The sequence below is a fragment of the Dunckerocampus dactyliophorus genome, chromosome 13 (genome assembly GCF_027744805.1).
Source record: "Dunckerocampus dactyliophorus isolate RoL2022-P2 chromosome 13, RoL_Ddac_1.1, whole genome shotgun sequence".
Lineage (NCBI taxonomy): Eukaryota > Metazoa > Chordata > Actinopteri > Syngnathiformes > Syngnathidae > Dunckerocampus > Dunckerocampus dactyliophorus.
The window spans coordinates 28,385,058-28,412,849 of NC_072831.1; the positions used below are offsets into that span (position 1 = coordinate 28,385,058).

General features: G+C 42.9%; 1 protein-coding gene across 2 annotated transcripts in view; it reads left to right on the plus strand.

Annotated features, from left to right (window-relative positions):
- Positions 1-27,792, plus strand: part of grin3ba (glutamate receptor, ionotropic, N-methyl-D-aspartate 3Ba) — a 120,125-nt gene that overhangs the window by 14,164 nt on the left and 78,169 nt on the right. The window contains exon 1 of one of the 2 annotated variants that reach the window (XM_054795998.1): positions 22,025-22,151. The exons of the other annotated variant lie outside the window; for it this stretch is intronic. The gene's annotated coding sequence lies outside the window, so the exon portion shown is untranslated. Of the gene's footprint in view, positions 1-22,024; positions 22,152-27,792 lie in introns of those variants that run through there. 2 annotated transcript variants of the gene reach the window in all.

Consider the following 27,792-nt stretch of genomic DNA (forward strand, 5'->3'; position numbering starts at 1 on the left):
GCTGTGCTGAAAGAAGCAAGTGGAAATGCGGCGGACAGGAAGTTACTGGCACCAAAGCGGGGGGTCCATGTGACGCACCATTACATTGCTTACTGTACGCGTGTGAAGACACAGCCAAAAAGATCTCCCCTTGGTCCAAATGAGCATATGTTGGACTTGCTGAAGGAGATGAAAGGACCACTTCAGGGACGGATGGAAGGATGCCTGCAACATCTGCAGCTTTGGCAGGTGTTTGCTTTGGGTGGTAGACCTCAGCCATCAATTGGGCAACAAGCTAAACTCGACCAGAATGGCGTTCCAGTACGGTGGAACCTCGCTTAGCGTCCATAATCCGTTCCAGAAGGTCCGACTCTAAATGAAACCTACTCTAACTGAATCAGTTCTTCCCATAAAACATAATGCTAATCCAATTAATCCGTTCGGGACACCCAAAAACACTTTTAATATGGAATTTAATATACTTTTTAATATATGCAGAAATGCATATAAAAGACGAATGAAAGGGATAAATGAACATCTTCTACCTTGATTGCAGAGCTGATTGCTGACAAGGACGGCGATGACGAGCAGTGAGAAATAAGCAGTAGTAGACAGAAATATGTTCTAATATACTGTATACTCACATGTTGGGAGATTCACATTATCACGGAGTATTTCCTGCAGTGTGTATGTAACATTACTGACACCTTGTGACCAGTGTAGAATACTACATCATCATCACATCACAATGTCTTTGAATGCGTTTTCTGTAGGCCTCATATTTGGATTTTAGTTCATTTAGCCATTTCATGCTTAATTTAATCAAAAAGTGTGCTTAAATATGCATGTTTTTTGACTAAATAGTGGGCCGTATTCAACCATTCGACAGCGATGATGTATTAAGTAATATATTTGTGAAAAACCGCAACAGAGTGAAGCTGCATAATTCAAAGCACGAAGTGGCGACGGATTACTGCAGTGAAAAATCCAGACATATTTGGCATGCTGCACATGCAGAAGTAACTCCAAAAGCCTGAATGCTGAAGAGTAATCAATTCTCTACCAGGAAGGCAACTTGAACCAGAACCAAGACAACCAGAGTAACTGAAATGACTGGACTTAGGTGGCATTACTCTGAGCGGAACTGGCATCCCCAAGGTGGTGAACGGTATCATCGAGGCGATAAGATTTGCCGTATTTTAATAGGAATATTCATGGCAGAATGGCTACCCATCCATCCATGCATGGATCCATCTGTTTGTCCCGTTCAGGGTCATGGGTGATCTGCAGCCTACCCATCAGGACAAATCCAGGGCGACGCATGTCAAAGACCGTACAAGCAAACAAACTTGAAAAAGATAAACAGCAGAATGCAGGCCACGCGAGGATGAAGGTAACGGGCACACCACTTAAGAATGTCCACGCGAGGATGAAGGTAACGGGCACACCACTTAAGAATGTCCACGCAGTCAACAGAAGCTTCCGCTTCATTCTGCATTAACACGATGCCGTTGACGTCGATGCGCACCAAGGCTACTTTTTGCATGAGATTAAATGTGTTTTTTTTAACAAGTTGAGAAATTGAGGCCTCCCTTTCCTTACATGAGTTACATTTCAATCGACGTTCGCTGAGCTCGGCCGAGATCATTAAAGCATGCTGCAAATTTAAGAGCGGCACCCTTAAGTAACTTGCATGGGGAAAGCATCAGGCGCCTCCGGGCTAACTGTAAGGCCTCATGTTTGTTTAACACGTGCTTAAATCACGACTGGCAAGCAAGCCACGCCATTGGCTGGCTGTGTGAGTCCTCTCCCTGTTCTTGCTGACCTCCCGGTGGGAGCCGTCCATAAAGCAGCAGACGTTCGCAGACGGACCACTAAAGCTGACATTCTGATCTTCGTATGCGACACCTTGCACGTAAACGCTGTTTATCAGCTAAGAGGTGCTGCAGATGGAAAGTAAAAACACAAAGAGGAAGGAAGTGCTGGAGAGATGTATAAATCAGAGTAAAAAAGAGAATTAAGGAAAGACGACAAGGTGAATTTCCTGTCTTTTATTGCCCTTTACGCCCGACGACAAACTGTCCTCCAGGTAGCGCTAATACCACTTCCTGTCGCACTTAATAAGTCACCTTAATTCGGGTGGGCTAGAGTATGTTTATCTTTCATTTATTACTTTGCTCTTCGTTAAAAAAAAGGGGGCAGTTAAGAGAATGAGATTTATTTTACTTCTCTGGAGCGAAAACACATCAAAGATGGCGAAACAAAGCAATGCAAGACAATCAATCAGTTAAGTAGCTTACACTAGAGGGGCAAAAATATTTGTTATACCCAATGAAAAGGACAAGGATAATGGATATTTCATGCAAAATGGCTCCGCGTTGGTGAAGGTGAGCATGGACGAGTTGACGTCAGGTTGGCTCGAGGAAGGCTGTTCATTTATTTTATTTTTTTTTTTACTCCTGTCGTGACACAAGAGCGAGCTGGCATGGATGGCATGGATGGCATGGATGGCATGGATGGCATGGATGCATTCACGTGAAGGAAGAACAGGAAGATGCTGAGCACAGCTGAGCCCAGAGCTCGGACGGGGTCTGATTTTAAAGGTATTTTGTCCGGTCTCTACAGTTAACAGTTAATCAATGAATTAATTCATTCAATACAATTAATCAACAACTGTTTTGCTGTTCCATTCATTGTTTTTCTTAATTACAAATCTCTTATGTGAATATGTGAATATGTTTTAAATTCCTTAGTCATCCATGAAAGCAGACGTACTATCTTTGTGTTTTAGGAAAAATAAGATATTCACGCACGTCGGCTTTGACTTGGGAAAACAGTGTTTGACATTTTTGCCTCTTTTCTGACATGTTGCGGACCAAACCATTAACTGTTTGCGTTTGCTTCATATTGAGTTGGTTCGTCTCGGGCCTAACTGATGACTCAATTCATCGAAACCGCAAGCTTCAGATTAATGGACCAAGACAGGGGTGTCCAAAGTGCCGCCCGCTGGCTGTTCATTGGCCCCCGACACATTCTAAAAATATAATTCAACAAAATTTTAGTCATTTTAGCAGCAAAAAGTTGAAGATATTGAAGAAAAAAGATGGCATTTTTTTAAAGTTGGAATATAATGAGGAAGAAACAAAGCAACAAGTAAAGCTGGAATTTTTACAAAATGAGGTTGTGGAAAACTGATAATGTTACAAGAATAAGTCAACTATTATGGGAATAAAGTCATAGTTCCGAGAAGGAAACTTGCAAAAGAAAGTTGAAATAGTTGGAAAATTTTTAAAATCCAAAAATGGAAAAAAAGTTTATGAGAATAAAGTCCATCCATTAGAGAAAAAAATAACAATTTGATGACAAAAGATGTATAAGATGATGAGGAAAGATATCAAAGGGGTATCAGAGGAGTAGGAAGTAGGGTATCAGAGGGGTTGCAAATGTGTCGTACTTATGGAGCAAGTGATTCGTGACACCCTTTTACATGGCGAGTGCGGCGTGCAACTCGTGCGTGCTAGTTGCGCTTCATGGAAGGCAGTCGTACGTTTCACTCACTCGGGACATACGTTTGTGGGCACTCACTTCCATGGGAAGATGGGCGTACTGGCTTCCTTCGGCACCTGTGGCTATCGTGACCGGGGGAACCAGAGTGTACAGCGGGAAGAGCCGCCCGCCGTGGCCGGGCAAGGCGCATTAATGTCGGATACGTTATGTGAGCAGCCGCCGTGTGTCCACGGAGGTCGAGAGAACCAGAGTGTACAGCTGGAGGAGTCGCCCGCCATAGGAGGAGCCGCTGCCGTGGCCGGGCAGTGCACACATTGTACTGCAACACACGCGAGGGTCACGCACGCCTCCTCTGCCTTGCCCTTGCGACCTGGCTGCGTGCAAGGTTTTGCTGCGTGCACGCAGAAAATAATTTGCATCCCAATTTTCTTCCTACGGGCTTTGCGTGCCAGCACGTAGGCGCACGGACAGTACGCCGGGATGTAAGGCCCGTTTAAGTGATCTGTAAGACTTTATTATTGAATTATTTTTTAATGATCTGTGTCAAGTTGCTGATTCATGCAAACATCCAGTGATGGCAAACAGGGAAATAATCTGTCAGCCTTGTTCACTGTAGTTTTCTCAAAAGCACGGCGTTCAGTGCTACGAGCAAAGTTTTCCACCTGGCTTCATATCACCAGCCAAATTAGAAGCAAGCAGGCGGAAAAAAACAAACACCGGCAGTGTCCAATGCGCTCTCTTGTCAAATGCACCGCGTACGTGCATGGCCGAAATAAGTTTACCAAGTAACTTTAGATACAAACCGAATTAGAGGAAAAGGCTTCTTGAGACGTCATCTGTACTTCTGTGAAGAAGGTGTCGGACGTTTCGCTCCTCATCCGAAGAGCTTCGTCAGCGAACTAATAAGTGCTGGTAGCTTAGGCCTTAAATACAGTAAGAGTGGGCGGAATTGGTGTGCCAACACCCTCCTCCTATTGGTTCGTTACACTAAGCCTGGGCGGAGTAGTGGTATAATCCTATCCTATTGTCTCAGGGTATTTACTGGTTTGAAATAGGTAGGAATTCCTACCTATTTCAAACCAGTAAATACCCTGAGACAAAAATTAGTGCATCCTAAAGACAAGGCTCCAAACCAGAAACAGAGCAATGTGGTCTATTCCATCCACTGTAAAGATGAGGAATGCAAAGAGCACTACATTGGGGAAACCAAGCAAATGCTCCAAAAAAGGCTTTATCAACATCGCAGGGACAATTCTAGTGGTCCTCAATCAGCAGTACATCTACACCTGAAAGCTACCAATCACTCTTTTCAGGACAGCGAGGTAAAGATTTTGGCCAAAGAAAACAGATGGTTTGAAAGAGGAGTAAAGGAAGCTATTTTTGTCAAACAACAGAACCCATCATTGAATCGGAATGGTGGTTTGAGGTTTAATTTGGACCCTGTGTTCAGCAGGTTACTGAGACCAAAACCCACAGCTCTTAGTCTTGCAAATGAGGTGAAGCCAGGGCCGAGCCAGAACAATAGATGCTAACTAGCCAGTATCAGAGTCGTTCATACCCAATTCAGGGAGCGACACTTCCCTTTTATCGGAGGTGTTAATAGCAGGAGAGGATTATACCACTACTCCGCCCAGGCTTAGTGTAAGGAACCAATAGGAGGAGGGTGTTGGCACACCAATTCCGCCCACTCTTACTGTATTTAAGGCCTAAGCTACCAGCACTCATTAGTTCGCTGACGAAGCTCTTCGGATGAGGAGCGAAACGTCCGACACCTTCTTCACAGAAGTACAGATGACGTCTCAAGAAGCCTTTTCCTCGATGGACAACTCCTGTACGACTGAGAGCCTACACAGACAAACCGAATTAGAGGCAAGCTGACGAAAACCTAGAAAACCCCGTCCGGAGTGGAGGCAGTGATGAAGGCGACACGAGCCGTTTTCAACTCGGTCGTGCCAATTGCAACGCGGACGTGAGCGAGGCACGGCTCTTGTCTGTCTGGGGAGGGGCGGTCGCTGTGTATGACTGGCCAACCACAGAGGGTGAAGAGTGAATACATAATGAGGATTTTCCTTCAGCATGAGTACGGATAATGAGAGTTGTACTCGTTTGATGCTCCTACTCGGCAAAAATGCATTATCCGTAACGGGTACTCGTTTTAGACGAGTACCCGGCTCAGCCTGAGTGGTGACCCACTTTAATGCATTTATTTTTAGTTAAAAATGGCATTGAGAACACATGTATGTCATCCTTATAAGCAAAAATGTACAGTACTCAGTTGGTTCTGATTCAGATTCACAATTGCTTGTTTTTCACGCCTACGCGTCTCTCTGTTTTCATGTTGTTTTCACCTCTAAATGCAGTCAGAAAGGACCGCATTAATAATTTGCTAGCAGCTGGACAGTTTTTTCATGACTCTGCTTTAGTGATCAGCTGTATCACAGAATTAGCATCATAACTCCTCCTCTGTTGTTTGCTATCTTACCGTCTGTGCGACACTTGCGAGTTATGGTAATTTCCTGTGGACGTAGGTTTGCTGTGAAATGTTCTGCATACTTTAACAAGCATAAGGATCATTTCAATGACACCTGAAGAACACAGCAAGGTCGTAGCATGTCTGGTTTTTAAATACATCTGTGATTCGGGTAGCAACCCAAGAAGGCTTAGTCGACATGATAATAATGGCTGATGGAAGGAGAAGGGGAGTGATCCAAGCAAAGGTTGCGGGATTAGAGAAACTATAGAGTAAGGAACAGGAGTGTTCTTATGTAATAATGCATTTGAGTGGCGAGGAAGCTTGTGGGTCGCACAGCAACTCCTGTGGTACAGAGGATCTGTGACTGCTGTTTTGGCAAAAAATGGATATTAAAAAAATCTGTTGATAGAGCAGGGGTGTCCAAACGTTCTTCCAGCAAAATGAAAGGATGCAACTTTGCCACTTTGATATTTTGTAAGATGTTCTAAGAAGTTATATATATTTCAAGAAAAAAACGGTGTCAAAGCCAATTATTGATTGCTCTTTGCTTTTTTTTTTGTTTGTTTGTTTGACATTTTCCAAATATTTAAACTTTAAAAAAATCTTCTTAAATTGTTCTCATAATATTATCCCATAATATTTACACTTTAATTCCAATAATATTATAACATTTTGCCCACTTAATAAAAAAATATATTAATTAAGTTTCTCATAATATTATGACTTAAAGAAAAACATGTTTTTTCTTCAACATTTCAACTGTAAGCCGCCACAATGACAGCAGTTTTCCTCATAATATTCTTCATAATATTTATTTATTCTCGTAAAATTGCTACTTTGTTCTCATTACAATACAACTTTTTTCTCATAACATATGGACTTTTTTCTCGTAAAATTCTAATAATAATAATAATGGATTGATTTTATACAGCGCTTTTCAAGGGAAGCAAATATGGCTTAAAAACTACATTTCCCATGATGCTTGGTGTGGTCGTGTTTTCGTGATATCTGCCATACTTCAGAACTACTACTAATCATTCAAATATGTATTTCGGGAAATGCCATTACTAAGATTCAAGAAGAAGTTCAAGAAACAACCAAAAAATGCAGGAAGCCACCATCTAATGATGTGCACACCTGCGGCTTATACGCCACCGGGATTTATGTTTTTTTTGTTTCTCATGTTATTACGACTTGTCGTGGACCAATGAAAAAACAGCCATGGGCCGCGCTTTGGCCCCCCGTAATAGAGGCCTGCTTGGAAGAACTTGAAAGCCTGATCTCAACTCCAATCAAACGCTTGGATTAGATGTAACGTCCAACAAGGCGACTGTCCATCCATAAATTCCTCAGGACGCTCCCCATAATCATGTCGTAAGTCTTCCCATAAGAACGGAAGCTGTTGAAACTCTTTTGTCCATACAGTAAAGGCACGGAGACTTAACAAAACCTGGAAAACAAAGCGCTATCAGCAGAAGGACAGGATTAAAGCAAAGCCGCGACACAGGTGGGAGAACACAAGGAAAGGGAAGACAGGCGCCCGGTTGAGCAGGGGGCCGACAGTGACTGATTAAAGTGACGAGAGGCAGATGAAACTAATTAACTTTCAGTAAGCGTGTACAGACGCCAGAGGGAGGAACCTTTTTTGAAATAAAACAAAACAAGTGTCTAATTAACCTGCAAAACTTGGTTGGGATGATTTTGTTCGTCAGCGGATCATGGCGTTGCACGCTACGGATGTACCAGCGCACGGGTGTCCAAACGTTTTGGTCTCAACCCACATTTTCCAGTGGTCATCAAGTTGCGACCCACTTTTATTTTACTCATTTTTATTGTTATTATTTTTTTACACTTTTATTTTCATTTATTTGTATTATTTTTTTACATATTTATTTTATCATTTCTTACGCTTTTATTTGAATCATTTTTATTTGCATTTATTTCTATTTATTTACACTTATTTAAGTCATTTTTAATTATTTGTGGTATGTTTTTTACATCCATTTGAATCATGTTTATTTTATTTATTTTATTATTCCTTACTCTTTTAATTAAGTCATTTTTATTGTTATTTATTTTTATTTGTTCCACTTTTATTTAAATAATTTTAATGTATTTTTATTATTTTTTTTTTACATTTTTTATTTGATTTCTTTTATCGATGAGACCTCTGCCAAGGCTCCTAGCAAATTTGTCATGATAATCACCACATTTCATAACATGAATAAACACAAAGAACCAAAATAATAAAAAAGTCAAAACATTCATGTGCACAATAATGGCATATCATTTAAATAATGGCAGCTGCCACTTTGCACAAAATAATCAGAACTACTTGAAAAAAGACTGGAAATAATCCACAAAATCAGGGAAATTGCAGTAATAGCTCAGAATAGAAGTGACGGGACGAGCAAACGGGCCCAAGCACGAATACTTGAGTGGTGTCCTATTCCTTAGTGGCTTCTTCCCCTTGGCCCCTGGTTGGAATTGGGATTCAGCCGAACTGCCACCCCTTTGTTTCAAGTCTGGCCCCTGACCCCACTTGGTTCCTGGGGCTGTACACCCCTCAGCACTTTCTCCTTACCGCTTGATTTCAGAAGAGTTGGGACACCACTTGATTGTCGTGAATGCGCAAACCCAAGGGCTAAGGGCTAAGATTAGGGGTAAAGGGGGGAATTGGGATTCAGCCTTGGTGTGAGTGCAGAGGGAGTGGGAAGCGCAAAGCCCCGGCCTGGCAACCCACTGTCCAGCACAGCTCTTAAGGTGTCGGGGAGTGAGGTTTACACAACGCAGCACAGCACAGCCACACGAGCTGGCATCCATTACACAAGCTCAGTCGAGCCAGCAGCATGTTGGTCATCATCTATGGAAATGTCGCAGCATCACAGGTTCAAAGCTGCGAAATAATGCTTGCCGGACCCCCGCGCACGTGTCCCTCCCTGCCCTCTCTGTTTATTCTTTGTCACAGGCAATCAGGCGCGTTGGGTCCCTCGGCAAAAGGTTTTTTCCGAGCAGTGACGAGTGTGCCCGACGCGGGAGGGTTGCCGTTGGAGCGCGGTGTTTTATACCCAATACTTTTGATTTGAAAACGTTTAGCTCATTTCCATAAGTGGACTCAACTTTTCCCAGCTGTCCTCGGAGCACGCTGCTGCAGTGCCCGCATGTCGGAGTTGTGTGCAAATATGCAAATGTGGCAGCAAGCTGGAGTGTATTGTGAATGTGTGCAAACATGTGTTGGCAAGTGTTTGCATGCCTTTTAGTTCCAGCACTTGGCACAAGCAATTATTGCTCCCCCCCACAGCCCCCCCGCCCCTCCTCTCTGCTGCGGTGGTTAGGTTTTCTCAGACATGAAGTTGTTTTATTAGTCTGGCTTGAACGAGATACCGTTTCTGTGACTTGAGTGACTTGAAAAAAGCAGCGTGTATTGTTTGCATGTTCTCCGCAGTGCAAAAACATGCATGTTAGGTTCATAGGAAACCCGGAATCAGGGGTTCTCAAACGGTCTCAACCTGGGACCCATGCCTTTATTATTTGTTTACATCGATCCAAGCAAATGCATTTGTGTTTTAAAAATTGCCTATGCCTTCGCCTTAAACATGAATGCATGACATTTTAGTGAAGGTGAATTTTTTCCCCAGATGTTTTGCCATGAAGGCTCTTAGCGTTTGCCTGTACCAGGGGTCTGCAACCCGTGGCTCCGGAGCCGCATGCGGCTCTTTTATCCTTCTGCTGTGGCTCCAGCTGGTTTTTCTGTTCGGTGTGCTCGGTGAGAAACCATGATTCTAGTCGACTAACTTGCTTGTTAGCTTCCGTTGTCGCTAATGACCAATGGCAACTAAAGAGGCATGGAGTGTGGTACTGGAACTGGAATGAATGTGTTACGACATTAAGACAAGTGACTAAACGCCAGGTGGCAACGGGTGTGGCTCGTCACACCGCCAACAAGACAGAAAAGGAGCGTAACAATACCTTTTAGGAAACTATTTATGTAGTAGTCAAATGGGTTTTGTGGCTCCAAGCAGCTTTTCATTTCATGGAAAGGTTGATGCTAAAGGTTGCCGACCCCTGGCCTATACAGTCGTCCCTCGCAATCTCACGGTTTGATATTCGCTCCCTCACAATACCGCGTTTTTTCAGAAATGAATGAATTAATGCATGATGGCTGTTTTGTCGTCTATTATTAGCTGAAACATATTGAAATACAAGTGATGTAACGTCCCAGTCACTAGGCAGCAGTAATAACACAAAACATTGAGACATTACCTCGATTTATCCACTGAAGGATGAGGGAATGATTTGAATGTGGTATCAAATGACGGTCGTTAGGCTACAATGGAGTGGGGCCCTCTGCCCGCTAACGAAGGTCGTTCGGGTGGTTTCACCTAACGACGGTCATGGACCCACCCCATGGACCCACCCTGAAATCAGAATGGCCGTGCCTTGTTTATTTGTTAGAGGCTAAATGATTAAGTCTGGCTTCTCAACCTTAACGTAGATGCCTTCGCTCACTCCTTCTTCACACTATTTGTCTGCTATGTCCAGGATGTGGACATTTTTGTCCCCAAAAGAGTGCTCTTTCTCTGTCAGTGGAGAGACGACAGTATTTTAATAATAAATTGTTGTTTTTTTGTACATTTCGCTTTATGTCGGATGTTTTGGGACAAATTCATGTTGAAAACCAAGGTTCTGCTGTACATATTCTAGTCTGTATTTGTAATTGCAACCCTTTTTGCTTATCATTTTTTGCATTGTTTGTATGCATACACTTTTGTTCTTTCTCATTTCCTTGACAAAATGCTTTCATAAATTCCTCTGCACTTTGGACATGGAATTATAAAAATATTCATGTTTCAAAAGATGACAGGCCATTTTCCAAAACAAATACATTTGCACGGTTTGACTTACATAAAAGTAGAAAAAATATCAAAAAATAAAATAAAATAAATAAATCTAAAAATAAAAAACTTGAAAATGTAAAAAATAATAGAATAAAAATAAAAATGATTTAAAAGTGTAAAAAATAAAACAAATAAAAATGACTTTAGTAAAAAATAATAACATAAAAATGAAAATGACATGCTAAAAAAATAATAAAATAAAAAATGACTGAAGTATAGTAATAAGTAAAAAATAATTCCAAGAATAAAAGATGCAAGATCATCAGAATAACATCGCAATGAAACGTGGTGTGTCTATTGCGCACGTAGCACCCCCAGATAACGACATGCGCCCCCAGCCACGTCTTGAGCCAGAGCACGGGGCTGCTGTATTAATTAGGCAGCGTCTAATCAAATGTAACCACAGAAAAAATACATTGTCACACACAAACTATGTATTTTGACTTTATTTTTCCATCATGATCGTGTAAATATTTTCTAGAGTTTCCGAAATGGTTTGGTTTCTGATTGATGGCCCACCTCCCGTTTCCTCCAGATCCCTCCGGTGCAGTCCAATCTTTTTTTTTTAGTCTATTTTAAGTCAAAACACTTCTTTTTAACCTCTGCGGTGGTGCGTTTCTCCGTGGAAACGGCATTTATGTTTCCTGCAATGGTGCTCCATGCCGACTCTTTTTGGATGGCCTGATGACCGGTGGATACACGTGAAAATAAGGTGGTCTTGTGTTCGCTCACTCCTTGTAAAAGCACCTCTATTTCAGTACAATTGAAGTTTTTCTTTCGTTTGTTGTCCAGCTGCTTCTCAGTCTTGCCCTTGCGCGTTGCCATCTCCGCCTCCAGCTGCCCGTTGCACACGGCGCATTTTTGACCTTATATAGGAAATAATAGGCGGTGACCTATGCAAATTAGGGCTCACATGCACGGGCATCGCAGTTGACATTCATCAACCTAAGAACACCGGTGCGAACGATTATCCCTACTTAAGAACGTGTCGTGAATGTGGCGCAGTTTCCAACCCGCGCCTTCTTAAGTACACTTCTTAAGAAGACTTTTAAGAAGATGTTCGTGAATGAGGCCCAGTGTTTCTAGCCCTTAGCTGCAGCATACTCCGTTATCTTTACGAAGCTGTTCCTGCTTTTGTTTCATAGTTCACAAACAGCCGGCAGCGAGGCGCATGGCAAATTCTCTGGGATGCAAACTCAAATCAATAAAGTAAATATGCCACAAAAGCTCAGAGTGGCCAATCAATAAGAAATGTGACAATGATCTGCGAGTCGCTTGCGATCATTTAATTGTTTCACACTTGTCTGTTCACCATCACTGCCTTGCGTTTGGAAAGCGTTCCATTCTAGATCTTATCTTTTAGCTCAAACGTGTCACTGTTTGTTGTAGGTCATACGGTCCGAGCAGCGCCGGTCGACTCTAATTCCTTCGCTGGCACTTTAAAGGATGAAATATTGATCCCTGCTTGCACAACTTATTTTCCTGCTTTGCGTAAATCAGTTTGGGATTGACAGGGCCCAGACCTCGCCGCTGTCCGTTGCACTGACCGCGACTTCATCACCGGCGTGCTGCACTTCCTCCGTTCCGCAGGAAGGCATCTATTAACTGTGGATATTCTACAAAAACCTAATCATACCGCTGGTTTTCTTATGATTGCACAACTTAGATGCGACCCACCTAAGTGATTCGTTTTGCTGCGGCGCACGCAACTTGCATGGAGGCTTGATTGTCAGCAGGAGGGGCCGCGGGTGGGCCTTGCGAGGAAGGCTTTCACTTGCCCGGCTATTTAATTATTAGGGCGGCGGGGGCCCCTGAGTGCATGGCTTCGTGCTGCCACACAACAGACGCTCGCTAACAAAGTCCGCTGAGTGGCCGTGATTGATCGGAAGCTGTTTGAGATGGCTGTGAAAGACAAAAGGCGGCCCCGGAGAGAGGAGCGAGCCGAGGGCGGGGGGTTTCCGGCTTTGAAGACGAGAATAAATGCCAGGGTAAAGAGATGGAGGGATGAGCAGATATGAGATGCTTACCTGGCATAGTGCTGTCCACACAATGACCCGAAAGGTGCTCATGGAGACAATCGCACAAAAGGGAAACACACTTAGCCAAAAAGTGTTGTCATGGCTGCCTGTGTGTCAGGGGAGCCGGGATGCATTTGCATAAGTGGGTATTAAACCACGAGCCAGTGGACAGCGGCGATGGCTAAAGTAGATAAAGCTTCCATTCTCCCTCCTCTCTCCGGTTAGCAAGCACAAAAACTGGCTGTTTATCGCTTTGGACTGTTTGCTTAGGGAATGAAACCCCCTCTCCACACTAACCCCAACCCTGTAAAAGAAATACCCGTTATTGTTTGCCTTGTTCGATTGTTGTTAGCGTTTCTCCTACCGACAGATGATTCAATGTATCTGTGGATTAGTGAGTCAGAGCGTTAGCAATCAGGGAATTGGCCAATAAAAACAGAATCTACTGTTAAATGCGGAATCTTGCAGAAATTGACATAATGCGAATGAAATGCTGTCATTGTGAATAGAAGGAACGTTGTGTGGGGAAGTGTTTCCCCAGCGGACCGCTCAATCGTGGAGTAATCTCATCACAAACACTAACCCGCCCCATCACAAACGAAACATGTCGAAACGGCGACCTGAAACACCGGCAAAAGTTGGATAAAACACTTCAAAACTCATCTCTTGTGAAGCATGAGTGGAACATAGTTTGGTTAGCTTAGCAGTGCATGCTACTGCTGCTGCGTGTGTGCGACTGCATGCGTGTGTTTACACCGTGTTATTTTTTACCGCTTGTTCACGCAAACGAGCGTTTCACGATGCCCGCTGACATCGTGTGACTTCTGTGTGAAATAAGGATGGTGTATTTCATCAATAAATGTAAGGATTTTTCATTTAATTAACCGACGTCTTATTTACTGTTACAAAAGTACAAAGCTGGCTGCTGGCCATTGGCCAATGAACTGCGCTGCTGGGACGAAATGCATTATGGGATGAAGTTAAAATAGTTGAACTCGTACTTGTCTTGTCTTTAGGTAACTGTTGAGCATTAAGTTGCCGTGTGATGATTTTAGCCTTCTAGCTAAGATGACACTGTGAGTCAGAATGTTAAATTGAGTAATGACCTCCTGCATTTTCCGATGGGTTGACAAGCTCGTTGTGAGTTTTAGCGTAGCTCATAATTGGCTCCTGTCAAATAAAGAGCTGCCTGGTCCTCACAATATGTCTTTTTATGACACGGACATGTGCAACTTATAGTCCGGTATGGCTTATATATGTACAAATCGTTTAAATTTAGTGGGTGCGGCTTAAACACATGGGTGCGGCTTATGCCCCAGAAATTACGGCGATTACATCAGACGTCTGATTTTTGTAATCTTCTGGCCATGGAACAGCATAAGTAACGTCCAAATACTTCTCAGAGACGTCTGAATGAATAACATCTTCATTCAGCCCAGTTTACTGGACACGGAACGCCTGAATAACGTCTGCTGAGAGATAAGTAATGAACGAAACTGAGGCTGAAAAATGCCTGACTTACAATGACTTTGATGACTTCGGACTCAACTTGGATTTTGACATCAATGACTCGGGATTGACTCGGACTTTAGTCTGATGACTTGAAAATACTTCCGATTTTCAGTGAATGTGTTGAGTAAAACGTGTCCCCATGCGAGCTATTCAACTTAGGTGATCGTCATTACGTAATTTCCCAAAAGTCAACATATTTTCCCTTTTAATCTGCCTCAGCGACCGCATCTGTTAACGTCCAGTCAGATTAAAGACTCGAGACTTACTTGAGACTTGCAAAACACTGACTTGCTCCCTCCCACCTCTGCTATCAACATCCAGTTTGCATCTCCACCCATTGCCTCAACAGTTGTAGCTCCTGGATGGAGCTATTTCGCTATTATTATTATACTATTATTTGGATCACTATTCTTTTGGAACAGTATTATTATGGCGTACTATCACACTTGCTGAATCCCATAAGCAATGTATTGCCCTGCAGAAGAGGGAGTCTGACTACGACGGGCAAAATATGTGAGGAAATAACATGTTATGGCTGTGAAAACATGACATTTTTTACCCTATGGCTTTATGGCTGGAGGAGGATGGGGTGTCCGCCTGGACAACAGCCTTAAACGTCTAAAAACATTTTCCCCGAGCCCCACCAGAGTCATTTATTAGAACCTCCAATCGCTATCCAAGGCTGGCCGTCGGAAATTTGGAGCGCGTTAATAAAATAGTTACTAAAAAATTCAAAAAAACGCTGTAGGGATGGAAATACTAAAATGGCTAGTGGGACGAAGCCTTTAAATTTTCACCACAAAAACAATGATCCCCAATTTTTGGGCATCCTTCAGGATCCCCTCTCAACTCTTCTTCCTACTTCTCGCTTACACTGTGAGAACTTTTCAATTATGTCTGCCTCCATGTTGTTTTTGGCAAGGGAAACCAGGAGTGTTTGGGATCGGGGTTGGTGGCGGCGGAGGAGGTGGGGATTAACAGTTGACAGAGAGATTCCGCAGTGAAACTGTTCCAACAAGTCATCTTTCATTTTAATGACTGCCATCAAGTGTCCTTGAAACCTGCATTTACTCTGATCATCCACTCTTATTCTGGCGTGAAGGCTGTGATACCTTTTAAGTGTCTTGCCGCCGCTCTATCCTCTCTCTGCTCTCAGAGACTTTTAAGAGCGTCAGCCTCGACGCCTCTCATTTGTTTACAACCGGGGATCTGTCCCCGGGCAAATACAAAACACAGGATTTTCCATTGTTTTTTTATTGTTTTTACCTGATCGAGGTGTTGGGTTCCTTCTGTTTTCTCTGAATTTGTTAACCTTTCAGTTTCAGTTTTTGTTCTATATTTTACATCCATTAGTATCCTGATCTCCCATCCCATCCTGTTTGACCTGATTGTCTGAACACCCGTGAAATGATTGTAGAAGGTTTAAGGACAGTTTACAATTTAATTTAAACAGGATTAGATACAAACAATTGCAATGCCAGCGACGGAGAGAGCGATTAGCTGCGCAAAGTCCATTTGATCTCCAACGAGAAATTATGTTCTGTTTTCATATATGACTTCTGTCAGAGAGGTTAGTTGTTTGGGATATTAGTTTAATAGAGTTTGGACGGCTAATCGCTCCTCAGACAGAGATTGAAAAAGTGTTATGTCTCTGTGTTGGATACGGACCTTGCTGCACTTTGTCTACAAGAGAGTGGAAAGTATTCCCTTACTGACACTTTCCAACAGAAAATCAGTTTATCACCATCCACAGCTCCTGTCAACCAAGGTGTACCACAAGGCTTCTTACTTGGTCCCACCCTGTTCACAATTCACATACTCCGCCTTGACCGGAGTTTTTGCCAACATGGACTTACCTGTCACTTTTTATTAGAATATTATGTTGTTTGTCAGTTGAAAGATTTGTTTGCACGTCTGCTTGACATTGGAATATCAAGATTCAAGATTCAAGAGTTTTATTGTCATATGCACAGTAAAACAGGTAGTTATGCTATGCAATAAATTCTTGGTCATTCTCCCAAAACAGAAAGAAAACAAGAAAATGAATAAGAACATAAAATTAATACCAATAAATTAAGCAACAACAACAGAAGAGACATGAATACCAATGAATGAATAAATAAATAAATAAATAAAGTGCTATGAGTGTGTGCGTGTGTTGCGTGCGGCGTGTGTGAGTGCTTCGTTGAGAAGCCTGATGGCCTGTGGGTAAAAGCTGTTTGCCAGCCTTGTGGTCCTGGACTTCAAACTCCTGTAGCGTCTGCCTGACGGTAGGAGTGTGAATAATGAGTGTTGTGGATGTGTGCTGTCCTTGATGAGGTTGTGTGTTCTTCGTAGGACTCTAGTTTTATAAATGTCTTGCAGTGAGGGGAGGGCTGCCCCAACAATGTTCTGTGAGGTCTTGATCACCCGCTGGAGTGCCTTCCTATCACGTGTTGTACAGTTACCGTACCAAACAGTGATGGAGGCGGTAAGGACACTTTCCATAGTGCATCTGTAGAAGCAACTCAGGATTGTGGTGGACATGCCAAATTTCCTCAGTCTTCTCAGGAAGTTCAGTCTCCTTTGGGACTTCTTCATAATTTGTTGGGTGTTGTGAGACCAGGTGAGGTCCTCGCTGATGTGTGTGCCAAGGAACTTGAAGGTTTTCACCCTCTCCACCTCAGTCTCATGAATAAACGGGGGTCTATGCGGCTCCTTTTCCCTCGTACTTGGGTCGATGATCATCTCTTTAGTCTTATCTGTATTGAGAAGGAGATTGTCATCATTGTTATAGTGTTGTTATTATATGCGCTCCAACATCTGTGTGGAGTCTGCACGTTCTTCCTGTGCTTGTGTGGATTTTCTGAGGGTACCCCGGCTTCCACCCACATTACAAAAAACAGACTAAATTGTCCTTGAGTGTGAATGGTTGTTGTTGTTGTTGTTGACTGATGGCCGATCAGTTCAGGGGAGTACCTTGCCTCTCGCCCAACGTCGGTAAAAAAAATGGATGGATGAATCTCCGTTGAAAGTATGTATTGTTGGTATGTTGAGTGGTTGTCTCCCAACTTGTAGGTTGTTGGTTCGATCCTCGCTTCTTCCAGTGACCATGTTGAAGTATCATTGGGCAAGATACTGAACCCCGTGTTGCTCCTAATGCATTAGGGAAATGTGGTAACACTGTCAAAACGCCTTGAAGGTAGAAAAACACAAATAAACGTCAATTTACCATTTTTGAAGATACTGCAGATTGTTTTGCTCAGGGATCAGTCCACTATACTGTACATGTACACCCGTGCTGTGTTTTTCCCAGTTAGTAAGTCTGTTTGTACAGTCACGTTTGTACCACCGCAAAACAACAGCCTGCCATCCAGCTGAGACCACCTCTTTAAAACAAAATCACGGTATTCTTGTTTCTGGTTTGTGTTTGGCTGTTTGCAGTGTTTGCACTGGTCACAGAGGAACCGCAGAAAGGAAATAAATGAAGCAGAGTTTGATTCAACGCCTTCACACTTTCCTTCCCTTGGCAGTAGACACAGTGAGCAGCGGTACATCTTGGAAACGCTAATATTCTATCCTTCCTCTATGTTGTGGGTCAGTGTGCATGCAAGTGTGTGAATTTGCTGGTAACCTTGCCCAGAGATCCCTCACTTTGGAAAGTCAACTGCCACCTTTCTGTGTGTTTGTTTGTGTGTGTGTGTGTCTGTGTGTGTGTGTTCCAAGACACTTGGTGTGTGGAGTGTCTAATTTCATCTGTCAGAGTGTCCAACACACTGGAATGTACTCTGAGGAAAGCTCAAACCCAAATGTTGGGTTTTTGCAGAGCATCTGAGAAGTTAAAGGGTGCTTTCACGCTTGCTACCTTTTTAGTCTGTTTTAATCAAACTCTATTTTCTTCCCGCCCTTGGTGCGGTTTGTTTGATCATGTGTGAATGCAGCAATCGAACTACCTCTTCTTCGCTTCCAGACAAACTTGTCGCAACCTTGATACGATCCAACTGACAAAAGAACCGGTAGGGTGTCATGACCCTGGATGGCGTAATGGTGATGTAACTAAAGGCTGACAACAGAAACTGTTGATTGAGGGAGCAGGGTTCCCATTTAGCATGAATGCAGTTCATGTGTGTGGTGTACATGGTGGTGTGGTGTGCTGTTATCCCTTTCATTCATCATTTACTCTATATGCATTTCTAATTGTTTTATGCTTCTAAAACTGTTATTGTAAAACTATAAAAACGTGTTTTGTTTTAACATTTGGGCTTTCTGGAATGGATTAATTGGATTTAGGGTTAGGGTTTCTCATAGTTACAGTCGGACCTTCCGGAAGGAATTAATGACGCTAAACAAGCTTCCACCGTTATCGGTTGGGCCCGAGACCAGGGGTCGGCAACCCGTGGCTCTGGAGCCACTTTCCGCTGTTTTATCCTTCTGCTGTGGCTCCAGCTGTCTCTACGCCGTCATGAGTTGAGCGTGTGCTGAGCAATTCTCTGCCGAAGGGCTAGGGGCAGTGTCGTCTGGTGAGAGACCATGATGCTGGTCAACTCTTTCACTTGTTTACCTTTTTTGTCGCAAATCAACAATGGCAACTAAAGCGACATGGAGAGCGTTACTGGAACAGGAAGTCATTGATGTGTTACAACACTTTTATTACAAATGTTGATCCAAAATCGGTGGAAAAGGCTGAAGAAAAGACTAAAGAAACATGACTAATTTCCAGGTGGCAACACGTGTGGCTCCAGCAGGAGTACGTAGTGTAACCTTCAATTTAGTGGTCAAATAGATTTTGTGGCTCCAAGTGGGTTTTAATTTGGTAGACACGTGCCCAAATGGCTCTTTTTATGCAAAAGGTTGCCGACCCCTAACTAATTCAATATGAACCAAACACAAACAGGTAGTGGTTTGGTCCACGACATTTGAGAAAAGAGGCAAAAAATGTCCATCACTGTTTTCCAAAGTGTGTGAATATCTTGTTTTGCCTGAAACACAGAGATAAAAGGTCTGCTTTCATGGACAACTAAGGAAATGAATAACTATTCACTTCTGAGAGGTTGAAATCAGGAGATTTTTTACATTTTAAAATCAAAAAGTGATTAATCGAATACCACAATAGCTGTTGATTAATTGGATAATCAATTAATCATCGATTGATTGATCAATTGCTGCAGCTCTAGTCGTGCTTCGGCCGACCTGTGTACAATCCTGCGACCGACGAGAGAAGAAGAGAGCAATCTAATGTTGTGTATTGCGTGAAAGGGAGCCAAATCAGGCGGAAAATAAACTGAGTTGAACTGTTTTGCACCAGAGAAAGCAAACTATAGGTGAGGAAAGCAGCCTAAATAGCTTCGAAGTGGTTTCAGGGCATATTTCTGATGACAAGCCTCCAACAGCACTGCCTGTTGTGCATGCAATCAGTGTTTAACTTCCCATCAGTGCCCCCCCTACCCATCTGTGAGCAGTATACAGTACATCCATCATTTCTTCTTTGGCTGTTGTTTTCTCTCCATCTCAACTCTCATTTGCATTTTTCCAATACACGATAATATTTGAAAAGTGTGAGTCTCTCAGCTTGCTCGCCACCCCCCCTCCAAAAAAATCCCAAACAGCCCCATACTGCACGTTGTCAGCCAAATCCAGCAGGGCAGCGCCATTAATGTGTGAGCACGGAGTACAATAGTGACAGTGTTTAAAGGCAGCACAGACACCGCAGGGACGCTGGAAACAAGCAACAAGCGGAGTGCATTCTGATTGCGTCCGACAAGGAGGTCAGCCTTTTTAAACTATTGTTTGCAGAAGCAGACAGGACGGGCTACGGCTTAGTTATCTTTGCTTGCAGGAAATAATAGACTGAAAGTAAAATCTGGCATATTTCTGGGGCTGCGAGAAATAACGATTCTAATTAGCCTCCGCACAACAAGAAGGTCTTGACACTTTGCCTCAGGAAAATAAAGGGACCGACACAAGGGACATTCTAGTCGGGGAAAAAAACAGCACTATGACAACCTCTTTTTTCCCGTATTTTCCCTTTTTATGCAAACCAATTTATTTGTACAGAGAAGGTGGGGAACTTTGTGTACTGTACGGTACAGAAGGCATACCGGGTTCCCACACTAAACACATTACGTGTGGGACAGGGAGCGTAACCGGACGTCGGAACGTATTCCGAACATATCGAAATATCCTCAGTCCCTCACACTAGACATAGAACACATGAAGGACATATAAAATACAGTAATAAAATGTGAAATACAAGAAGGAAATGAAAATCTAATTAAACGAGAATAACCCTTCTTAAAATATTGTCCCAGGATAAACTCCTCTCCTCCTCCCAGATCTCCTTGCAACAGTGCACAGAATCTGGACCGCTCTAGCATTCTGGTTAGTGAGGGAGTCATGAGACACCCGACTCAGGAAACGAGACGATGCACAAGATTGGACCCACAAGATGAGATTTTCAGACAAGTACAATGAAAAAATATGACTGGACAAATGAACTGCTTTTAACCGCGTGACAAAACAATGCAGAAGTGTTTTGAAATGTTTATTGTCCCAAAAACTGACTATTTGATTTTATTGTCAACATTTTTTGAGACCAAATAAACCACTGTTTTGATAATATTGTAAAAATGCAATACTTCCTTTAACATGTCATCTTTCACTCTCTGAAGTTGTGGAAGTTTCGTTTCAATTCATACCGTCTGTCTAATGTTTGCAGCATTTATGAAAATTCTGCCTTTTCGACTGTATTATTCAAGTGGATTCTATTATATTCGTAGCAGAACTATTGCCGCATTTATGTTTGGATGTTCACGAGGCCTGCTCATGAGACGAGACGGTGCACGAGATTGGGTCCATGAGAATGAGACAAGACGAAATATTCACATTCATTTTAAGAAAAGTGCAATGAAAAAATATGACTGGACCATTAAGCTTTTTCATTTAACCAAGTCACGAAAGTGTTTTGATATGTTTATTGTCCTACAAATTGATGCAAAATGATATTACTGGCAACATTTTTTGAGACCAAAGAAACCACTAATATTATGATAGTATATAATAAATAATAAGGATATATCAAAGTGATGCAATATTTCCTTTAATATGTCATATTTCACTTATGACATATCACTTTTACAGACTACAGTGTAGAATGCACCGCTATGTAAGCCGCAGCCATTAAATGGAAAGAGATAAAAGATTAGGACGTACAGCATATAGGGTTAGGCTCTATAAACCTTGAATTAAATAAATGCAATCAGTGCCGAACAGGGCGTGTAACACGGCTGACTAAATCGTAGCCTACCAGAAAAGTAATTCATTGCTGTCCTCGTCCTCCTCCTCCTGGGAACTAAAACCACTAAAGTCATCTTCTTCACTGACGGAACTTAACAGCCCCACAATTCCCTCACCACACACCCTGCCAGTATCGCTCACTCTTTCCTTGTCGCTCCCAGCGCCACCCCTGCCCAGAGGCAAGTCAGCCCCCGAGCCTGTGCTGTCTTCCCCATCATGCAGCAGTCCAGGCACTCAAAACCCGCCGGCAGTGGACAGTGGACCTCCCGACACAGCTCCACACTGCAGAGATCCACCGGCAAAAGCCGCTAGATCGTTCTCTTTCAACCTGAAGCCTCTCCACGTGTTCTCCATGAGGGCGCACGCTTGAAGTGCAAAATGACTGCTCCGAAGCATGAGACATGAGACATGAGACATGAAACGTGACCAGAACGCGACCTCCTAACTTCGACTGCGTTACCTTGCATTGCTCCTAACAAAGCTCCATTCTGGGTGAGTCTGCACACACATACATTCCTAAAAGAGCCCAAGATCAAGTACGTACCGAACCGTGATTATTCTGGCTCATTCCCAGCTTTCTCTTCCCCGTCCTTATCAAGACTCGTCCCATTGTTTCTGCATCTCTTTTGTCCCACTCCTGTCTCCATCATCTACCCATCGCCGCTGCGCTATTCATTTTTGTTTTTGCAGTGCTCGGCCTCCTTTCTCGTCCTATTATCGCTGGGGCGCCGTGCTCATTTCCCCACCTGCATGGGATTGCTGTTCAGAGCCACGGAGCCCCAGCGCTTGTAATGCGTCCTCTTTCCCAGAGTAATGTAGCCTGACTTTGACAGGTAGGGAAATGAAATCACTGCTTCGGTTGTTGCGTGTTTCTCTTTCATTCTCCTTTAGTGTTTCTCCTTAGCATTTATGAGACACTGCTGCGGGACTATTTTTAGCCGGCTGTCACCTCTCTCTCTCTGCCTTGTAAAAGCTGACCGCCAGACGTTGGCATAAGCAAGAGCACCTCTGTTGTGATTGCTGAGGGGGACAGGTCATATTTCCACCAGGAATTCTATTTTTTTGTTGCTGTCATTATTACTTTATATGCTTAAAAACTCCTGAGGGTGATATTACGTTTGCACCAAGGTAACATCAGGGCAGTGTGCAACAGTGCCATCTGGTGGAGTGGAGGGTCACCGTCCCCACGCGATATTGCTCAGGAAGCGACCTAGCTTCTTTCGATTCAACCATTCCTGATTAAAAATATGACATTAAAAAAGATCCCACATTACAGTAATCCCTTGTTTACCGCAGTTAATCGGTTCCAGACCTGACCGTGATAAGTGAGTTTCTGCAAAGTAGGATTTCTTATTTATGAAATGTTTTATTTTTGTTGTTAGGCCACAAAAAAGCCTGATTACGAACTTCTGAATATGGTTTTTAATATTATTAGAGCCCTCTAGACATGACATAACACCCCTATAGTCACCTTTACACTCCTATTCCCCAATATAGAAGACATAATAAGATTAAATAAGACACCGATAAGATGCAGCGATCCATCAGCGCCAATTTCCTTAATTTTGGGGTATCAGCGATCGGCCGATCCTTACATATGAAACCAATCTCATCCACCGAGCTTGTCTACCTCCGCAAAGCTGCGTCTGCAGTCACTTGGAGCACGGCCATGTCGTTAATCTGGCAGAAACACCGTATGAACACCATAAAACCTCTCAACGATAAAAGCTAAAATAATCTAAAGATAAACAAAAGAAGTTGGCCTTACCCGTTTATGATACGCTGCTGACACAAGTTGCGCTTCCCTTCCTGGAGTCATCCTTAACCTTTTCAAAGTACTTCCACACTTTGGATGATTTTTAGTAACCATTTTGAGCCAATAAGTCCATCCACACTGACAGTTTCAATTGTGTCACTGAAGCGGGTGATTTTATTCATGCGTGGTAAGTATACATGTAGGTCTTCTGTTGAACACACGTCATTTTCATTTCTCTATGAACACAAATTAAGCTGTTTTTTGTATCAAAATAGGCGAATTATAACAAAAAATGTATCCTCAGCAGCAGCCGTGGGCACCCCCCATGTAGTCAGAGTGGTCCAATCTTGAATACATGAGAGGATGGGTACTGATTGGTATCGGTATTTTTCGTTGGTATTACTGAGCACCGATTCACATAAAATCAAAAGGTACCATGTTTCTGTACCAAAAATTAGTGAAACAACTGTGATGTTATTATACAAACAGCTGGATATTGTTTTGATATATTTGTTGAAGTTTATACATCAGGAGATAAATATCTCAAATTGAAAAAAATGTCATTCAATTAGTAAATTTGAAAATTCCTGTGGAAATTTTCACCCGTGTTGTGAACCTCTGGCCCGGCATTTGCAAACATGCTCCTATATCATGCCATGTATAATTTAGCATTTGGACATGACTAAATTAGCTAAAATGCTGACATGCTAACAGTTAGCTTGCTAGCACCTAGTAAGATGGCACTACAGTATGTACCACAGTGCCAAGGCAGTTCTGTCGTGTTCCTATATCATGCCATGTCTGTATTTACATTTAGACATGATAAAGTTAGCTAACATGCTAACAGTTAGCTTGCTAGAACCTAGCAAGATAGCATTAAGTCCCAAAAGTGTCCAGGAAGGTCTGTAGTGTCCCTAGCTAATAGTGTGCAGCTAGTACTGTTGTATGAGCCTATTACTGAAAATTGGTACAGTTGAGTACCGTACCGGTTTAAATGTGAAAGGTACCCATCTCTAATCACATGACATTTGACATGATTCTGTGGCGCACTGAATCGTCAAATAGTCGACTATTCTAAGACACCCCTGAACATGACACTCACGTTTTAACCACGGCATCATGCCAGGTTAGCCTAGTCGCTGAACAAAAAATACATGATCAAACTTACCTCCCCCACATTTGTGGCTGACTGATGGATAGTTTTAAGATGTGTAGCAAAGCCTGCTATTTAACACAGTGGTGGGGCGTAGACACGGGGCAGATTCATCTAGCTGGCGTGGGTGAGATTAAGAGGCATGACTGAGATGGTCGGTCATTATTTCTCCATATTCTTGTGTCCAGCAGTGTTTTTCCCGACTTTTCTTGAATTACGCTCACTTGCCGTTCACCCAGTTTCAGAAGTGAGGATCCTTGAAGGTCTCACTCACCAACACTCTGATTGCAAACATTTCACGGTGGCTGAAAGCATCCAGCACCGTTTCTGCTGCCATAAACTGGAGCCATCGGTCATGGTCAGTTGAAGGAGTGGGGGCGGGCCTGGAGAAGAATTTCCTGGAGACAAATCCAAAACCTTCTTTTAAAAGCAAACACACGCCTTGCTTGTCTGGGAAGACAACAAAGCTGCATTTTCTTTTGTACATTCCCTCCAAGAGCAGACGGATCGGTACAGAGGCAGGAATGGGGACTGCCTGATAATGAAAGATATGTGGAGTTCTGATCCGTAAATGTCATTTCATCTCTTGGCTATCTTTCAGAATCCATGTGTCTTGAGGCTGCCGTTCTCCAGACGCTCTTGCCTCTCTCCCTTACGGATACCTAATCTGATTTTAAGCGTACTTCCAAATGCTTCACCGCCTTTACCTCCAGAGACGTGTCCCCCACCTGCCTGTGACGCCTCCACTTTCCTCTCCTTGCCTGCGCTCGGCTTTTAAATGCTGGCCAAAGACATTGATTTTCCTGCCTTCTTCTCAGAACCTGACGGATGGCCCAAAGCTTGCGTTCTGAGCAGCCCTCCTTACAAATGTCAGCTTGGGGTGAAGACAGCAGAGGGATGGCGGGTCTTGGAGGTGGATAAGGATGGACTAAGGTCATGGTCATGCTTGTATTTGTTTACAAGTCACATGACGGCTGTGGAAAATATTCCATTCCTAACAGCGTTATTAGTATCAGTGCTTTTGCTTTTTCCCCATTTTTGCAGTTGTTTATTGGCGTTTTTTTGCTTAATTATATTTGTCCATACATAACAAATAAATAGATACTACTACTACTACTACTGAACAAGTAAATACAGGCATAAAAAACGGACAAAAACGTATTAAATAATGACAAATGAATGCAATGTACTGTATATTGCTGAAATTGGCGAACGTGCTTCTGCCGTTGAAATGAATAATAGATGCCTTTATGGTCTGGATGGATTAAGATGCGACACGTGTGAATATTTTTATTGAACCAGGTCATTGTATTCTCGGGGCATTGAATCAACTGTCTTAGAATACCTGCAGAGATTCACCGGTTCATGCTCAATGACTAGATAGGACAGTTGTAGTCGGAGGGGGTGGTGCCATTTCCAAATATTTATTCTTTAAGGTAGAGGCAAGTCCCAACCAAAGCAAAAATAGTTTCACTTATGTGTGGTGCACAACGACAGTCGTTAAGATCCAATGGAGGGAGGGCTCTGCCTGCCAGTGGCAGTCGTTTGGGTGCAATTTTCCTTCACTGGAATTGCATTGAGTTGTGACAACGGTCACGGACGCACCGAAATACCAAAAGCGGCTGTGTCATGTCGTGCTTCGCGTTGTATGTGGGAGAATGATGGCGTCGTAGACCTCCCTCCCGCTCTTCCAACATAGCTTCTCAACCTTGACGGACTCCTCATTCAAACAGTCTTCTGTGTCCAGAATATGAACATTTTTGTCCTCGAAAGAGTGCTGAGACAGCTGAGTCTACCTGCACCTCAAAGAGAAACACATTCTTTTGAGGACTGTCATTTTGCACCATAAAAGAGTGAAACCGTTCTTAGGCGGGGCGTGCCTCTGCCTTGAAAGAAGAAATACTTGGATCCTGCACCATCCTTTCAGACAAGAGCTGTCCTATCTAGTCTTTGAGTATGAACGGATGAAGCCTGCTGGAATGAGAGGCAAAACATCTTTGCAAGACAACCTGAACAGTCCAGCTGCGATTGATACAACGCCCTGAGGGTACAGTCAACCCTCGCTATGTCACGGTTCGAACATCACACCCACACTCTGTCAAGGTTTTTTTTTTTTAATAATGAATTAATAAATGATCACTCTTTTGTGGTTGAATTCAGCCTATTTATAGTCAAAAGTAGGGGTGCCACGAGACGAGACGAGCCATAACATTGGGTCCATGAGGACGAGACGAGACAAGATTTTAACATTTTTGAAAGATTTGTAAGAGAAACATCAAATTAACGTTTGGTACCAAAGGTTTCCCACTTTGTCTCTTGTTTTCTACACAGTTCAATAATTGCTGACATGTTCAAGCCACGCTCCTCTTCTGTGGATTACAGCTGCAACACGCAAATTGAAGTTTGTGATGACATTGCCACACATTCTCTGGGGATACCTGAAGGAGAGCGTGTACTGCAACAACCCACAGACCATTGAGGCCCCCGAAGACGAACATCAGTCAGGAAATTCGGAGAATCCCTCTTGAGATGGGAAACCTTTGGTATCAAATGTTAATTTGATGTTTCTGTTACAAATCTGTAAAAACAATTTTTGAATAAGTTCTTATTTCGAAAACTTGTGTATGATTAAAAAGTGGTAACATTTTATTGGCCCACCCTGTAAATTGGATAATACAAGTGACTACAAAAGTGACTATAGGAGTTTTATTTCATGTCTAGAGGGCTCTAATAATGCTAAAAGAACATATTTAGAAGGTCTTCTACAAGTTTTCTATACCCTAACTTAAATAAATAAATCAAATATTACATTTTTCAATAAGGAATCCTACGTCACGGAAATTCACTTTCTGCGGTCTGGTCTGGTACCAGTTAACCACCATAAAGGAGGGACGACTGCAGAATGCAAAGATTTGCAGGAGGGTTTGACTTTGTCAAAAGCCTTGCCAACATCCAGGATGTGAGCGACAGGAGGAAGAGCTCTGTTTTTATATTCCCGGTTGTCACAACACGCCGAGAGGCAGATTCGTCTACACTGCGGACAAATAATTACAAGAAAAGGCTCCCCTTTTTTTAATGTTTTAAACGCTCGGTTTGGATGCGGATATTGCCGGCCAATGCGATTGGGCGTCAATTTCACGCCTACTTTGTCTCGTGTGCCAACGTAAGCTTCAAAGAAAAAGTCTGAGATAGCAAGAGGAGCGTATAATCGGCAACATAATACC